This window comes from Rattus norvegicus, chromosome 20 (genome assembly GCF_021556685.1).
Source record: "Rattus norvegicus strain SHRSP/BbbUtx chromosome 20, alternate assembly SHRSP_T2T, whole genome shotgun sequence".
Lineage (NCBI taxonomy): Eukaryota > Metazoa > Chordata > Mammalia > Rodentia > Muridae > Rattus > Rattus norvegicus.
Window position 1 is genome coordinate 34,429,547 of NC_141553.1, and position 18,683 is coordinate 34,448,229.

At 39.6% G+C, this 18,683-nt stretch overlaps 1 protein-coding gene across 3 annotated transcripts in view; it reads right to left on the reverse strand.

Moving 5' to 3' along the window:
• Positions 1-18,683, reverse strand: part of Man1a1 (mannosidase, alpha, class 1A, member 1) — a 176,268-nt gene that overhangs the window by 85,989 nt on the left and 71,596 nt on the right.

Genomic DNA, 18,683 nt, shown 5'->3' on the forward strand with positions numbered 1-18,683 from the left:
ATCTATTTGTGACAGTTCATAGGTAAAACGAATTCTATTTTAGCACGATACTAATCATACAAGCCTAAAATATTTTCTTAAATAAAACCATTTCCACGAGAGCAATGCGACACTGTAGATTCAGAGCAATGTAATTAGGAAACATTAATATAAAAGAGACAAAGCTTCCATCAATAATATATTTGGATGCAAGTATACAATGTATAATAATAAAACAGGAGTCATGAGCATCTCCCCGAATATTACATCCGATGTTGGGGACCTTTCGAATTCTTCCTTTGATCATTCTGTACATACATGTACAGTCACTCTGAGATACTCAATTCACTCATATCTCACATTGCCCTATGGTGCTGTCAATGACAGAAAATTCAATTTTTCCGTTAAAGTATACTTTGGTATCGATTACTCATCTCTTAATATCTCTTATCTCTCTTCCCTTAGCAACCTCCAGTGAACTTCATGTTACTTTATAGTTCTTTGTCATCAGTTTATGGCACAATAACAAAACAAAACATCCCAACTTCACAAGTGGAACCAAGACCTTCCTAGACAATGTCAACAGAGAAGAAAGAGGAGTGACAAATAGGCAAATAAAAAATGCTTCCCACATCATTAGAAAGACAAAAATGAAAACTACCCAAGATACCAATGCATACTGATTAGAATGGCCTGAATCTACAGCACAGACCACACTGAATGCCTTGCTATTAACCTGTGTTCGTAGACATTGGGCTGCTAAATGATACAGCTACTTTGAGAGATAGTCTGAATGTTTTATAAAACTAAACACAATCTTAGCATATAATTTTGGCTGTTATTCTCTTTGGCATTCACCTACAGAAGATAAGAATGTATATCAACTGAAAACCCTACACACATATGTTTATAAGATATATATTTATAACATACAGAGTATTAACACATCATATTTGAATTAAGCTTTAGATCTGAAATATGTGATTTATATACATCAAGTTACACATGCACACATAAACCTGATTTATATCCATAAAATTAATAAAAAATTCTCAGATTGACAGAGATCCAAAATAAATCCCAGGAAATGTTAGTTGCCCTGTCCCAATCATAATTTCTTTTTGTTCTTTACAAATAATTCTCATTCTGCCATTTTCTCCCATTGTTTACTAACTAACTAACTAACTAACTAAGTAAGTAAGTAACTAACTAACCCTACTGTAGCAGACAGATTGTTAAACATTGTCACACTAAAAACCAAGGACAACAACACCAACAACCACTGAACAGAAACAAAAAACAAAACAAAACAAACTAAAACTTGTATTAAGCTTCATCTAAATCATTAGCTCCTTATTTGTCTCCTTCTTTTCCTTACAGTTTGTCTAGACAACAGTCATTTGAATTTCAGGAGAAACAATGTGTGTTTTCCTGGTTCCACATTGTTAGTGAAATTTGACAAATCAGAGGCTGATCCAGGGACAAGAGTGCAGGTGATATATTCCGTGATCAAGAGGCATCTTGGAGGCTGATTCTCTTCTGGTGACATCAGTAGCTATGTATCATGCGTTATAAAAATGAGTGAGTTCCTACTGTCTTGGTTCACTTTCACTAATGAATAGGGATCATCAAGAGAATGTTTGTCTACTGTTTGGTTATCAGGGGCACAGTTGATATGGGAAAGAAAGAAAAACTGGTTCATTACTCTTATTGACCTGTTTTCAAGATAACAATTTGTTTCTCAGACCTTCTTTGAAAGTGATCAATTAGCTTTACTTTTCAATATTATTTCAAATTCAAATTCAAAAGACTTAATGAGTTTTATTTGCTACATGTCTAGACTTAAGGGAAACTCAAAATCTGTTCCCTGGTCTGTTCCAGTAGCACCCTGAGTGTTTGGACACTATAGTTCATCTTTGTTAGCTGCTTTGCCACCTGGCTTGTTGAGTTGTTCTACACCAATCTTGTACATTTCCAGATTCAGTCATTGCTCCAATAAGTGATGGTTAGTTAACTGCAAATTCAAGCCAGGATCTGCATATTAGAGAATTCTTATATCCTCAGATCTCAGTATCTTCTAGTTTTTTTGAAAGATGAACACACAGACACACACAGACACACACACACACACACACACACAAACACACACACATCTGTACAACTTTAGATAAAATACCTCATATATTCAATTTAGAAATCTCACTAAATTTCAGAAATATATTAAAAAGTCTTAATACCCTTACCATATTAAAAGTGAGTCTCTTGGTGCATTTAGTATATTTACATTAAATTGATTCACCAAGATCAATTTTAGAGGAGAATCACTCCTCTATGAGCACTCACTCCTTATGTTGCTGTCAGTGGACCCAGTTTAGGATCCTATGACTCAAAGAAATTTTATTACACACACACAGACACATACACACACAGACACACACACATAGACACACACAGACACACACAGACACACACAGACACACAGACACACACACACACACACACACACACACACACACACACACACACACACCAGGTTGTTTGAAGCATATTCTCTGGTAGAAAAACCCGAAGGGTTTCTACCCTCTATAAAGAAGAATTTACGTTTATAATAGTCTGCCTGTGCCCTCTTTATGAGAAAGTCAGTTTTGCTGGGTATAAAATTTCTGGCTTCACAATTGTTTTGAGTGATCATTACAATGTCAGATGCATTTATAATGGAATGTAATCTGTACTGATAATTATGATATGAAAAGAGTCAAGATTGTGGCAATTTCATCAGTTAACAATGGGCATGACTAATGTATCTATAACAATTTATCATTTTTTCTCCCTTCAGGTACTTATTTGTTTTTTAACATCTTCATTTTGTTGTTAACCAGTCAGGTTCTTGTCTGTAGAATACAAGCTGCATTGCTGAACGGTCAACTTTGAACATCTTTTTTATTTCCAAGTATATTTACATTTGTATTACATAAGCGTCACATAACAAGAAGCACATTTTATCCGGAAAGAATCATTATGTTCATAGCAGCGAACAGGTTATAAAGTTTTAAGTATAGGAATACAATTCCTTCTACCACATCCCTTATAATATCCTAATGGGAGGAAAGAGGGAGGGACAGGGAAGGGAAAGGGGATGGGGATGAACTGAAACACTGGTTCATTGTGAATTCATTTAGTTCCCAGTAGCCTGCTCTTGTAATATGTGTACTTTTAAAGATTTATCAAAATTTGGTGAGCCGAATCATGATCTGGTACTGGGTGGAGAAAAAGGACTGAAGCCCCGAGGGCCAGCAGAAAGAGTGGAAACAGGCCCACCTCAGGAAAACAGAGGTTGGGAGGACCCTCTAGAATGTACCAGAGACCTGGGAAGTGAGAGATTCTCAGGATTCAAGCAGGGGGTGGGGGGTAGTTCCCTCTACAGTGGGGAGAGGGAACTTCTTGAGCCCACTTCCAGCAGAAAGACAGGGCATCAAGTGAGGGATGGGGTTGCTATCCCACAGTCAAAGCTCTGACTCATAACTGTTCCAGTCTGAAAGAAATGCAGGGATAGAAATGGAGAAGAGCCTGAGGAAAAGAAGGTCTAGCGACAGGCCCAAAGTGGAATCCAGCACAAGGGGAGGCCCCAAGACCTGACACCATTACTGAGGCTATGGGCATTCACACAAAGGGACCTACTATGACTGCTCTCCAAAAGATCCAACAAGCAGCTGAAAGAGTTAGATGCAGATATTTGCACCCAATCAATGAACAGAAGCTGCTGACCCCTCTGGCTGAATTAGGGAAAAGCTAGAGGAAGCTGAGGAGGAGGGAAATCCTGTAGGAGGACCAGCAGTCTCAATTAACCTGGACCCCTGAGATCTCTGAGACACTGGATCACCAACCAGGCAGCATGCACCAGCTGAGATGAGGCCTCCAACACATACACAGCAGAGGACTCTTGGGTCTGGGTTCAGTCAGAAAAGATGTGCCTACCCCACAAGAGACTGGAGGCCCCAGGAAGTTTAGAGGTCTGGTGGGGTGGGTACATTCATGTAGAGACGGGAGGCAGGGTGTGTGTGTGGGAGGAGGTATGGAGTGTGGAACTGTTGGTGGGATGGACCAGGAGGGGAATAAAATCTGGAGTGTAAAAATAAATAAATAAAATTTTAAAAAGGATATATTAAAAGAATTTTTTAAGGCCAAAAAAAAAAGTATCCTAAGTACCTAAAAAATCATTGTTATCATAGTTGAAACAGATTTACTATGATATTTACAAAACAATGATTTCCTGTTCCATTATTTTAAACCAGTGAAAAGGATCTTCCTGTGAAGAAAAGGGCTGCTTCAGGTAACACAGTGAGTCAGTAACCAAACAGGGCCTGCGAAACCAGGCGTCTGGCCCTAGAAGCTATGCTTACCCCACTCATGAGAGAGTCCTCTGCTCATTAGGTGGCTGTTTCCCATATAATGGCTATTTTAAGAATCTCTCTAATTACAAATGGTTTATCTATAGGCAAAACTTCGGCAATTTCCTTAGAAATACAATTAGAAGTAGAAAGAGCTTTAGATCATTCCTTAAATGTCTATTTCAATTACAAATTCTCATGTGGTTAATATCCCATAACAGTCAGGGTGACGGAAGCAGGGAAAGACACTAATGCTGATTTTTTTTATTTTTAAAGTCCCAGTTATAGAGTCCCTAAGACACATGCAAATATAAAAAAAAAATCCAAAATCTTTATACCTATAGCTATAGATAGGCTCTACCTATTCACATGTAGTCTTACAGTTAGAAACCTGCTTTGCATTTCAAAAACAAAATCTCACAGACCTGAAAAAAAAAACCCCACACTTTCTAATTACCTTGGGTTTCTATCACAAAGTGAGTCCAGGTTTTGATTTTGAAGCCTCACCAGTCTCTGGTAGCCTGTGTCCTTCCCTTTCACAGATACCTCCTTTTTCTCCCAGGCCGGGTGGGCTTCCTTTTCTCCCTGGCTTATTACTGATCAGATTTCTCCCACCGACTTCTTCCTCAAGCAAGCATGCATTACTTTTGAAGTTTCTTAAAGGAACATTTCCTGCTTGCAGCAAGAGGGGAAAAAAATGGCACACCATTATGTCTTCCCTAACACTTCCCTTTCAATTAGATTCTGTAGGGAAGGAAAAAGTCACAGATGGTGCCAGATGCCTCAGGATTCCCCAAATCCTTCTGTAGCAGCAGTGAACGATAGCTTTGCCATTTCTGGAGTCTAAACACCTTTCAAAAATAATTCTATTGTTTCAGCTTTTAAGGAGATAAAGGAAAATGCAAAGAGACTTCAATGACATACTAAGAGTATAAAATGTACAATCCATTATGCCATATCTGGTTTGGCACATGTGCATTCATATACACACATGCACACATGCGTGTGTAACAGGGGAGTCATGAGACTGTAAGCCACCTCTCTCTTTTTAAGCTGCTTTTGTTAATGCGAAATCTAAGTAATTGGATCTGGGATTTGTCAAGGATCCATGACCAGTCTGTTTATTTAACCTTTGTCTCCATTTTCATGTGGACTGAGGATAGTATTAACATCTACTCATTTCGATAGATAAATAACCTATAAACTGGCTATAGAGAAGAAAATTCAATTATTATTAAGTAAAGCCATGTTTTAATAAACCCGATGTTAGACGGGGGGGAGAGAGGTGACTTTCAAGATTTTATGGTTAATATCCTAGTCTGAAAAGTTTTAAAAGTCAAATCTTAGAAAAGATGAGGACAATGGATTCTCAAGTAAGACCGAAGTCAAAGTTTATGATTGAGTTTTCCCCATCCAAGTCTGTTGGGATTTCTATTATTCTTGTGTGTGTGTGTTTTTTTTTAAGATAGGAACATAATTCTGTTTAATTTGTTTCTAAATCCATAATTATTACCAAAATTATATTATATTTAGATCGCAAATAGTTAAAGAAAACAACTTATTTTACGGACAATTTTAAAAGGAAATGTGTTTTTGAAGAGAACAGGGAAGACAGGGAATTTTTCTATTATCTTAATTTTTTAAAAGATTTTTTATTGGATATTTTTATTTACATTTCAAATGTTATTCCCTTTCTCGGTTTCCTGTCCATAGCCCCCCTATCCCACCCCCTTCCCCTTCTTCTATGAGGGTGTTCCCTGATCCAACCACCCACCCCTTCCTGTCTCCCCACCCTGACATTCCCCTACACTGGGGGTCTGGTCTTCACAGGACCAAGGGCTTGTCCTCCCATTTGTGCCCAACAAGGCCATCCTCTGCTACATATGCAGCTGGAGCCATGGGTCAGTATCCCTGGGAGCCCTGGTTGGTTGATATTGTTGTTCTTATCAGGTTGCAAACCTCTTCAGCTCCTTCAGTCCTTTCTCTAGCTCCTCCAATGGGGACCCCATTCTCAGGGTTCAATGGTTGGCTGTGAGCATCCGCCCCTGTATTTGTCACTCTCTGGATGAGCCTCTCAGAAGACAGCTATATCAGGCTCCCATCAGCATGCACTTCTTGACATCAGCAATATTATCTGGGTTTGGTGGCTGTATGTATATGGGCTGGATCCCCAGATAGGGCAGGCTCTGAATGGCCATTCCTTCAATCTCTACCCCAAACTTTGTCTCTGTAGCTCCTCCTATGAATAATTTTGTGCTCTTAAGAATATTACATCTTCACTATGAGAAAATATTTACGGTGGGAAGGTCATTGAAATACAGAAGTTGGGGCTGGGGATTTAGCTCAGTGGTTAGAGCGCTTACCTAGGAAGCACAAGGCTCTGGGTTCGGTCCCCAGCTCCAAAAAAAAGAACCAAAAAAAAAAAAAAAAAGAAAAAAGAAATACAGAAGTTAGTATTACAGCTTAGCATGACTTCTTGTGTATTTCTCTGTCTCTGTCTTCCACAGCTGAACTCATATTATACATAGATGGAGTTTTGCATTTTTCTTTGTTTATTACACTGTTATTTGCCCATTCCTTTAAGTAAATCACCAGACATATATTTTAAGGTTTGCTCAAGCATTCCATGATCTGTTTGCCCCTCCATTCCTTTCTTATTGAATAATTTGGGTACTTTCATGTTTGTTAAGTGTGTGTTTTCACAAGCACGTGTACATGCGTGTGCACACACACTCATTAACTCCTTGACATTCCTTTAGATATATTCCTCAATCTTTAATAAGTAAACCTATGTAAATACATTGACCAAGGAGGTTCTTATGTCCTTGACAGTTTAGTAGTGGTTCTCAACCTTCCTAGTGCTGTGGCCCTTGATACAGTTCTTCATGTGGCAGTGATGTCAACCATAAAATTATTTCCATTGCTAACTGTAACTTGGGTACTGCTGGGAATCATAAAGTGAACATAATGTGTTTTCTGATAGTCTTAGGTGACCCCTGTGAAAGAATTGTTTTGTAATGAGGTTGTAACCCATAGGTTGAGAACCACTGGCTTAAAACAATGTAGCAAATTCTATTCCTACCAGACATGACTAAGAGCAAGTCTGTTCTTGCCGCACTTGGTGACTACCATAGTTTATTTTTCAATGTATTATTTTAAATGATGGTTTTTAGGCATTGAAAGCACATAATTATTTTTTTGTTAATTTGGTAAGAATAACAGGAGGGATGACACTCTTAAACATTGATGTTTTATTTTAAATACTGTAAACTGCTTAGGTGACTGTTATGTTTTATCTGTCTGGATGGAAAGCAGTGAACAGACAAATAAGAACAGCAAGAAATACAACAAGAAGTTGTCAGAGTCGGAAGGGTGGGACTGACTACTTATTCCTGTGCTAACCATGCTCTGTCTTTGAGAAGTCCCACCTCCGATGCACCTCTGTTCATAGGGACACCTATTTGAAACTTCTCTTTTTAGTGTACTAATAGCACCCAAAGCAAATACTGGATCAAATGCTTACTGTAAGTCTTTAAACTAAGATGAGTAGACATTTGGTCATTATGGGGGCAATTACTTTTAAAAAATCATAATAAATGTGAGCTTTCCTTTCTCACTTTTTCAAAGTGAAAGTAGTATAAAACACAAATAGGTAACTGGACTCCAAATTTTTATTCGGTCTTGGAGATATTTATTAAAGTGCTGTCAACATATGGTAGATTTATAAGGTATTTCTAAATGCTTTCTGGAACTCTCTAATTACATCAAAGCACTCCACTTGTATTTATGTCTGTTGATAAAGGCAAATTATTTCTATTTTCATTTGAAATGCAAAGCTACTCCTTTTTCCTCCTTCGTATTCTCTTCTCAGAAAATACAATGCAAACATTGAGATATTTCTAAAGTGCAGATGCGTCCATATCATTTAGTGCGCACAATCATTTTCATCCTCAATATGCCTGACTTATAAAGAAAAGGCTGAAGGTATACTTTCATTCTCATAGTGTAAGTGTAAATTTTATTGACATTTCGAATTGTACTTGATCCTAATTCAGAATAAAAAGGCAGTTGCAAAGTTGAAATCACATTTCCATACTGAAATCACAATTACATATTGTAAACTTTTGGCTACATGTACGGACTGGACAATGGAAGAACTTTACTGCAGTGAAGACGCAGGTGAAGGATAAGAACATGAAGGGAAATGAGAATGTTCCCAGGCTGGGGAGAAATTCAAGAGACTTCTACTTGCTTTGAAACAGACTTCAGTATCATGATCGCATAATTTCAGAGGCAAGGTAAATAAAAAAGTATCTTACTAAGTGTTTTGACTATACCATAGGCTACTTTTTGTAGCTTAAATTGTTCTTCATTGATGAGAAACTGGATCTTTTTTTTTTTATTATTAACTTGAGTATTTCTTATGGCTTTCGCTTTCTGCTGTCTTATTTCTGTAAGGCTTGGATGTTGAGGAAGTAAAGAAGGCTCATGGCACTGACCACAGTTAACACTGGTTTCGGTCACAATATGTGCTCAGGGCCGTGAGCTTTAGAGCAGGATCTAAACCCAGGTTACTGATTTGTTACACAGATATGAAATAAATTTCAGTGCATCTCTAACACAAGTATTATATAAGTCTCCAGTACTTATACTGTAAACAAAGTGTATGCACCATGTGCATGCACATGCACACACACACAAACACACACACGAACACACACACACACCACACACACATACATACACACACATAAAAATACACATACCACACACACACAAACACACACATACACACACACAAACACACACACACCACACACATAAACCACACACACCACACACACAGACATACATACACACACATAAAAATACACATACCACACACATACACACACACAAACACACACACACCACACACATAAACCACACACACCACACACACAGACATACATACACACACATAAAAATACACATACCACACACATACACACACATACACACACAAACACACACACCACACACATAAACCACACACACACATACATACATACACACACATAAATATACACATACCACACACATACACACACATACACACACACAAACACACACACACCACACACACAAACACATACACCACACACACACATACACAAACATATATACACACACATAAAAACACACATACACCACACACAAACATACACACACACACACCACACACACACATACACAAACATATATACACACACATAAAAACACACACACACAAACACACACACCACACACACAAACACACCACACACACATACACACACACACCACACACACACAAACAGACCACACACACATACACACACACACACCACACACACACACCACACACACAGCACATGTGCTCACAAACACATGCCCACCCAGCTACCTCACAAACACAGTGTCTTATTGCCACTATTATGACTACAGTCCTTTTTCCTTTTCTTCAGCTCACATTTAAAAATCAACTCTTAAACTTAGAAACCACTGTATTCCTCTGTTCAGAAAGTGGTATCTTCCAAAGGCCCAAGGCCAGCTCCACGTCATTCAAGCTATGACTTTAATTCCACCTAAGGTTCAAGGTTCATCAGCTCCCCGGCTCACCCCTCATCGCTCTTCACCATAAAATTCCATAGAATTTTCTTCATAGCCCACACCAGTGTCTAAAATTATCACGTGAACACACTTCAGACTGTTTGTATAGTCATAAATATTTCACGAAAGCCAGGACTCTTGTTGCTGAATCATCCATAGTCTAGGACATAGCCTGTTATATGATAAATAAAATAAATGCATACATATTTGCTAAATAATGAGTCAAAGGAGGGGCGTAATCAGGCTAATGATAGGATCTGATCAGATAATAGGGAAAAGCCAATTGCAATTTATTCTGCAGGCTTCCCCTTTGAGTTTTGTTACTTTCTGTCTAGTCAGAGACCGAGAGAGAAAAACTTTAATGTCAGTGTGGGAGTGTCTGTGTGAAGCGATAGGCAAGCTTAAATGGAAGAAGACAGTGTGCTTTCCACCTGAATGATGAAATGTAGGAGAGAAAAGGAAAGAGATGGAATTGTTTATTATTTACTTTCGCTTCCAGGGATTGAATCCAGGACCTCACATACCTGATCACACCCTGTACTCCTGGCTCCACTTTCTGTCCCTAAAGAGATCACTGCTTAATAATAACTGTAAATGCCAAGTTGCAACCGAATATTAGAACAGGAAAATTGGCAGCAGATTATAAACGAGAAGGAAACTGCAGCCATGGCTCTAAGGAGGGCAGGCAACATCTGGTTAAAGAAGCAAATCCATCAAGCTAGATGATGCTTTGATGGCCAATGAGACGTCTCTTCTGCTTCTCCTTTCTACGGAGTAGCAAGTCAAACCCATTGAGGTGAGCTGCTTTGGAAAATTTGCAGGCTCTCCTGTGCTTGTCTACTACTGCTCTTGGCAGGATCTAGACTTAGTCACTAATGGTGCTATTTCAGAATAGTGGGGTACTTCAAGTTAAGATAAACATAAACTTCCCATGCTCCAAACTAAACATTCCTCTCCACACTTAACGTTTACTTCAGTATCGATGCAAATGAGTGTTCAGCTAAGTTTTAAGACCAGAATTGTTCGGCTTACTCTGATATAGCAGCAAAGCTCTCAGAGAAACATATCACAATGGAGCAGACTTGGATTCAGTTAAGAAGATGATTAACCCTTAGGGTCTGCTGGTGATCCATATTCTAAAATGTTTTGAAACTAATTAAAAGCACATAAAATTATAAGACATTTTGCAAACAAAGCATTCAGAAGGCTTCTTTTGGAAAGGAGCCTAATTGGTAAATCATAAAAAAATGGTAACCAAAGCGAAAGTTTGTAGACGCTTTTATATAATTTGTAGACGATAACTAAAACAAATCGGCATCACTGCCACATTTTATAGAACACATATTAGTTTTTTTTTGTTTGTCCATGTAGGTAAAACTCCAGGAGCAACAATTTGAAAGAAACAACCCTGGAGCAGCATACTTGTATTAAATCCAGCTCATTAGCAGATACACATTTTGTCTACGTTCCTCTGCCAACTCTCGTCATATGCAGTGACTTTGCAAGGCCCCAGAGTCATGAATGCTTGTCCAACAACCACTTATTTAAGTTTCATTCTGCATGAGTATTTTCTCTGCTTTTGTTTCAGTGGTAGCTTTGATCAATATATATTTCCAATAGAGTAATGAGTCTTCTGGAAAGAGCGTTCATATCTGAGAAATTTTCAATCTGCAGAAGTTTGGTACATATAATTTTTCAATTAAATATATTTCCTAATCAGCCATGTAGACAGATTCTGATTTAAAAAATTTCCCTTTGGTCAATGGTTTCATATTCTATCATGAATTTTGAATTACTCAAACTATCCCGTTTTTGTTTGATATTTTTTTTATTTCTCCTAATCCACATATCTGACCTTCTAACCTAGACATCTACATCTCCAGTCACCAAAAATGACCAGGATCCTCTGATGCTACTTTGGACCAGTTACATAGTCTGTTTTCCATGACTACACAGCTTATCCAATCCCTCCACTCCCTTCCCTTGTCTTGTCTTTCGTAGTCTATAATTGTGATACATGTTGTCGGTACTTTAAAGTCTATCCAAAACCCAACTGAGATCTCCATCTCCATGACTGGTCCCAAGGGCTGAGCAGTGCATGAGAAAGAGGTGACTGTCACAAGCCTGTGGTCACTACTAGAAACTCTTTCCGCCTGTCACCTTTCCCTAGAACAGCACTTTCACCTCACATGTGCTTACCTCAAATGTCCATCTTCTCCTCCATCAGCCTCTGAAGATGGCTTTGTCATGTAATTCTTTGAGCAGGGACCTCAAGGTGATAATTTCATAAAAATTTTATCACTAAGCCTACACTGGTATTAAAGCCCGTTTTCTCCTCCACCTTCTTACACTGCAGAAGGGCGCTTTCCTCAGGCCCTCTGTCTTCTGGAGCCCACATCTGCTTAAAGGCTTAAACAAATCTTTATTTCCGTCCACCTTCTCTTCACTTGGATCAGATTGGATCTATCCTGACACTCCCTCAAAAAGGCTCACAGAATACACCAGTGTATTCTCCTCTCGTCATCTATATAGCAACCCCTTCTCCTAAGCTCCAGTGATCGCTGCAGAAGAGTGGGCAGTTACCACACTCCTCAGCCATTTTCTCCTGGGCCTGTTAAATTGTCAATGCTTTCATGTTGCCATGTTATGGATACAACTTCAAAGATGAAGACTATATCAGATTGTGTCTGGGAAACAACTTCTGTAAAAAAAAAAATTCATAGGAAGAATAACCTAGGATCACAAACCCACATCGAATTGATTTGGGTAAATAATAGAAATGAAAATGATTTGAAATGTTGGTTTTAACAATCACTATGGTCGTTAAAGTCATCCAACATAACTGAAATGTAAAATTTGACCACAGTGATACTAAAATTCCTTTTCTTACAAGGTACATCAGAGAAAAACAGTGTCAACTTTACTGTTGGGACTGAAGGAATGACCAACCAATAACTGGTCTAGCTTAAAACATACGCCATGGGCAAGCACCAATCCATGACACTATTAGTGATACTCTGGTATGCTTGGCAGACAGGAGCCTAGCACAACTGTCCTCTGAGAGGCTTCATCCACTAGTGGACTGAAGCAGATGCAGAGACCCACAGCCTATCACTGGACGGAACCCAGGGACTGTTATGGAATAGTTGGGGGAAGAATGAAGGGCTATAAAGCAGATAGGAACTCAACAGGAAGACCAACAGAGTCAACTAACCTGGACCCTTGGGGCTCTCAGAGCCTGAATCACCAACCAAAGAACACGTATGGTCAGGAACGAGGCCTCCAGCACATATGTAGCAGATGTCCTACTCAGTCTTCATGTGAGTACCCCAACAACTGGAGTGGGGGCTATCCCTAAAGTTATTGCCTGTCTGTGTAATCTGTTCTAACTGGGTTGCCTTATTTAGCCTCAGTGGGAGAGGATGGGCCTTATACCTGCAGAGACTTGGTGTATCAGGGCAGGGGAATAACAAAGAGGGAACCCCATCTTTTCAGAGGAGAAGGGGAGGGGACTGGGGGAGAAATTGTGTGAGGGTGACTTGGAGGGTGCAGCAATTAGGATGTAAATTGAATAAATAAAAAAATAAAAAGTAAAAACATATTTTGGTTCATTTACACCATGGAATACTACTTGGCTATTAAGAACGAGGACATCCTGAGTTTTGCAGGCAAATGGATGGAACTAGAAAATATCCTGAGTGAGGTAACTCAGAACCGAAAGGACATGCACAGTATGTTCTCACTAATAAATAGATATTTAGCCAAAAAGCGCTACAGAATACTCAGGATACAGTCCACAGAACTCAAAAAGGTCAATGAGTTGAAGGGCCCAAATGAGGACACCTCAGTCCCACTTGGGAGGGAGAAGAAAGCAACCATAAGAAGTGAGGGATGGAGGGTCAGGGAAGGGAAAAAGGATGGGGTGGAGGGAGAGGGGAACATGAGCTGGTATTGAATGGGGAAAAAGGACTCAAGTCCTGAGGGCCAGCAGAATGGAAACAGGCCACTTCGGAAGGAAAGAGGTTGTGAAGACCCTCTAGAATGTACCAGAGACCTGGGGGCTGAGAGTCTCTCAGGACTCAAAGGAGGGACCCTAGATGAAAGGCCCTACAGTAGGGAGAGGAAACTTATTGAATCCACCTCCAGCAGAAAACAGGACATCAAGTGAGGGATGGGGTTGCTATCCCACAGTCAAAACTCTAACCCATAATTCTTCCTGTCTGAAAGAAATGCAGGGATAAAAATGGAGAAGAGCCTGAGGAAAAGTAGGTCCAGTGACAGGCCCAAAGTGGGGATCCAGCTCAAGGGGAGGCCCCAAGACCTGACACCATTATTGAAGCTTTGGGGTGCTCACAAAGAGGGACTTACCATGACAGCCCTCCAAAAGATCCAACAAGCAGCTGAAAGAGTCAGATGCAGATATTTGCACCCAACCAATGAACAAAAGTTGCTGACCCCTCTGGTTGAATTAGGGAAAAGCTGGAGGAAGCTGAGGAGGAGGGCAACCCTGTAGGAGGACCAGCAGCCTCAATGAACCTGGACCCCTGAGGTCTCTTAGACATTGGATCACCAACCAGGCAGCATGCACCAGCTGAGATGAGGCACCCAACACATGTACATCGGAAGACTCCTGGATGTGGGTTCAGTCAGAGAAGATGAACCTAACACTCAAAAGACTGGAGGCCCCAGGAAGTTTAGAGGTCTAGAGGGGTGGGGACATCCTTGTTGGGAGACACAGGGGTAGGCTGGGGAGGAGGTATGGGATGTGGAACTGTTGGGGTGGGGTGGACCAGGAGGGGAATAAAATCTGGAGTGTAAAAATAAGTAAGTAAGTAAGTAAGTAAGTAAGTAAATAAATAAATAAATAAATAAATAAATAAATAAATAAATAAATAAATAAATGAGAGTCTGATGGAGCAGCCTACAAAGCAGAAGGTCCTGCTCGGAGAAGCAGACCTTTGTAACTCCAGGCTTTTGCCTGACTATGTGAACGACATTTCTATGCCAAAGCATGGCTTTCCAACCTACTCTTGCCTGACTCCTGCATGGACGCCTTCTCTAGCTGCTCACTCACTCAAGATTGGGAGCTGTTTACATCCTTTCTCGGAAATACCAACAATTCTTCCTCCTCCTCGGTGGAAGGAGGAGTCCGTACTTAAACAGAAATGGAAGTTGCTCAATGCTTCGCCTACACCTAGGACTTGTGAAGATCAACTGCATTTCTTCAACCCTTTCAATTACACTGACCATGTGACTTTCTCTGGCCAATGAGCTTATGAGCTGTCCTTCAGATGGACGCATTGAAAGCCAAACGGGCTATGTTCCTAGCAGACTGTCACAACTCTGGTAGATTATGAGGGAGATACTCCACCACAGCCAGGATGCAGTCCCACACGTCTTTATCTAAAGTCTCATGTAGCAGGAACTACACTAACGAAAGAGTCAGAAACAGTTCAAGACACAAACTGACTCCCTTGCTTTAAGGTGTTCAACGTTTGGCCTGGCAACCAGGTCAAAGACTGGGACAACCTCCATTATTTACAGAATAGAATCAAGTTTTACAGGTGGAGTTCTTAATGAACTCTGTAGAATGTTTCACAAATTGCTGGGGCAAAATGCTCACAGGGATAAAAGTTTTATGCTTTTCAAATTAATCATAAATACACGAGTGAGGTTTACACAGTGTGTAATACGACAAAACTGAAGTAAGAAAGAGGAATGATTTCTGTAACTTAAGGCAAGGAATGGTAGAATTTCATTTTGACAAAAAATGCATGGTGTTTCAGAGTCAATCTTATATACTGGCACACCTCTTTAAAATTACAAATTAAACTCACCAATTATAATAGGATATTCAATGTGTGACAGCTATAACTCACCAGCCATGAAAATTTAATTATAAATATAAGCAAATCGACTATTCTCTAATATGTTTTGCTAAACTAAACCCTTCTATATGAAACTGTCTATTTTTACAAAAATTTCAGTAACGAATACCAAATCCTAAACTAATAAAGTATATGCAGAGACCAATCTAAATGTGTACAAAATTATAAGGCTAAACACATTAGTACAACATAACAAAGGGACAGTATCATTGGATAAACAGGATTAAAATTGTACTCTTCCAAGAAATAGGCCTAAGTGTGGCATTAAATGTCTTCGGAAACTTTGTCTGGATCGGAGAGTTCCCTCAGGTTGAAGAGAATACGCAGAGTCCCTTTCACTTGTGCTCTTTATCATTTCCTCCTAGGCTTGTAATTTCAGAAAATGCCCCAACAATGTCAATTCAATTTAAAAGCTCCACAATAAATGACCTAGTATACTTAATAATGATTTAATTTAGATAGTCTCTAGCTCACTGGTTTTCAGAACTCATCTCTTTCAGAGAACCAGCAGGCACAGAACAGATAAAAGGGGGAGATTTAGGCCGTGTGTGTGTGTGTGTGTGTGTGTGTGTGTGTGTGTGTGTGTGTGTGTGTGTGGTGGAGGTTGACTGAAGGTGGAGGATGGGTGGAGCCACAAAAGTTTATAAGATAGGTACTTCTCAATCTGTGAGTTGAGACCCCTCTCAGGGTAGTATGACCCTTTACTGTAAGACCTTTGGAAAACCCAAATATTTATATTACGATTCATAACAGTAACAAAATTACACTTATGATGTGCAACAAAAATAATTTTATGGTTGGGGTCATCGCAACATGAGGAAATGTATTAAAGGGGTGTAGTGTTAGGAAGGTTGAGAACCATTCTTATCAGGGGACTAACTAGTGGTCAGGCATATTCGTAATCGTGTTATTACATTCTTTCCCTCTCACCTACCGAAGCTTTCCAGCCCAGCTGCTGGGTCGTGTTATTGATATACAAATTTTACTATAAAAGTCATTGGAAATATTTTCTGTCAGGATCGTAACAAGTAAAGGTCACAGAAAAGCCAGTGAGGAGCTCAACTAATGACCACTTACTAAATGCTTTCCAGGCACAGAGGGTTGAGGAAAAGCATACAAACGTAGCAGAAATGTAATCTTCCTTTTGGAATTGAGTTCAAGATATTGAGGAAACATAGTATGTTGGTTATTGTTTGTCAGCCTGACAAAAACCTAGAGACACCTGGGAAGAAGGTGAGGCATTGGTTCCATAAGACTGGCTTGTGGGTGTGTCCACGGGACATTTTCTTGATTACTAATTGATGCAAGACACATCATTGTTTTAGTGAATAAATGTCTGAGGGGTTTAAATGAAGCCCTTTCAATAAGCTTTTGGCTTCTTTTCATATCATACCCAAACTCAAAAAATAAACAAACAAAAAACCAAAACAAAACACCTGTGTTTGTTTTTTATGAATCTGATCAAATTTTCCAGTTTGAGTTTCTGAAGTTATATTTTCCCGTAAAACAGAAGGTCCACAAGGCCTCAAAGCAAGGTCTGACACAGTCTGCCAAAGAGATAGGTGACTTCTCCCACTGTTAAGTGAAATACTCCATTCTTCAGGGAAGTGGTTTTAAACTAGAAGGGAAACAACTCAAAATAGCTCCAGGAAGTACCTAAAATTGAAAAAAAAATAACTAGGGACTTCACTCTCAGGGTCAGCAATAAAGCTGCCAAGAAGAATCTCAGTCACGTCAAGCTGCAAAGACAATTCTGAGACCAACCAGATTCCTGTAAGAAGCAGAAACCAGTGGAACTGTCTGGAAGAGGACTACACCAACGTAGGCACCGGAAAGGACACTTACAGAGCTGCCTGCAGGCTTTGAAGGCTGGGCAGCACCCCTGGGACCCCTTCTGGGGTGGGCTTTGGTGATGTGGCTGTCTTTGAGTACTTCAGTAAAACTCAGTGGCTCAGCCGCTTGGGAGGTTTGGTGGTATTGTATTTTGGTCTGTGGTCCCCTCCATAGCTAGAGTGAATGTGCTGTGTCTCCAATAGAGTTTTCTTTACACAATACCCACACCATGACTGTTCACTGGCTGTTTTCTCTCCACGTTTCATCTTATCAGTATATTGCCCAATCAAGACCACCATGGTGAGTCTTAGTTGGGATACCCCAAAAATACACCCATGAGACCTTCCTCTTTGAAGAGGCTACTCAAACTGACCTCTCCTAACTTCCAGTCTTCTAGTGGGTAAATATTCCCTTACCACCCTGTAGGGCTTTTTACGCAGCTATCTCAATAAGGATGTGGATGTAAGAAAATGGCCGATATTTTGTTGTTTTGAATTTAAATTGGATATTTACAGATCATTATTAAAGTGCCTTTCATATATGTGAGAGAGAAAGATAAATTTGAGCCCAATTCTTGAATTGACTGTGGCTGAAATGGATCACATTGTACTCCTGGATTTTGTTTGCTTTTAGGACTATTCTTTGTTTTGTGGAAAATTTAGTACATACACGTTTAAAATTATACATGAGTTTATTTTATGTTATCAAATTTTAGTTTCAAAAAAACCACAACAACCAAACTGGTGTTAAATCTCTTTTCTTTTTTGCTCTGGTCGCTAGGAAACCTGCAGATACATTTCTGTCCAACGCTTACATGATTAACAAGTTGGCAGAGTGTGCTAATCTTATCTGCTGCTATCGCACGCCCTGACTTTCTGAAGCTCTGCTTGATCATGCACTTTCTGTAAGTCATTTTCATTCCTTGAAGAATGAGGCAGAAACAGACGATTGTCTCGGAGTCATC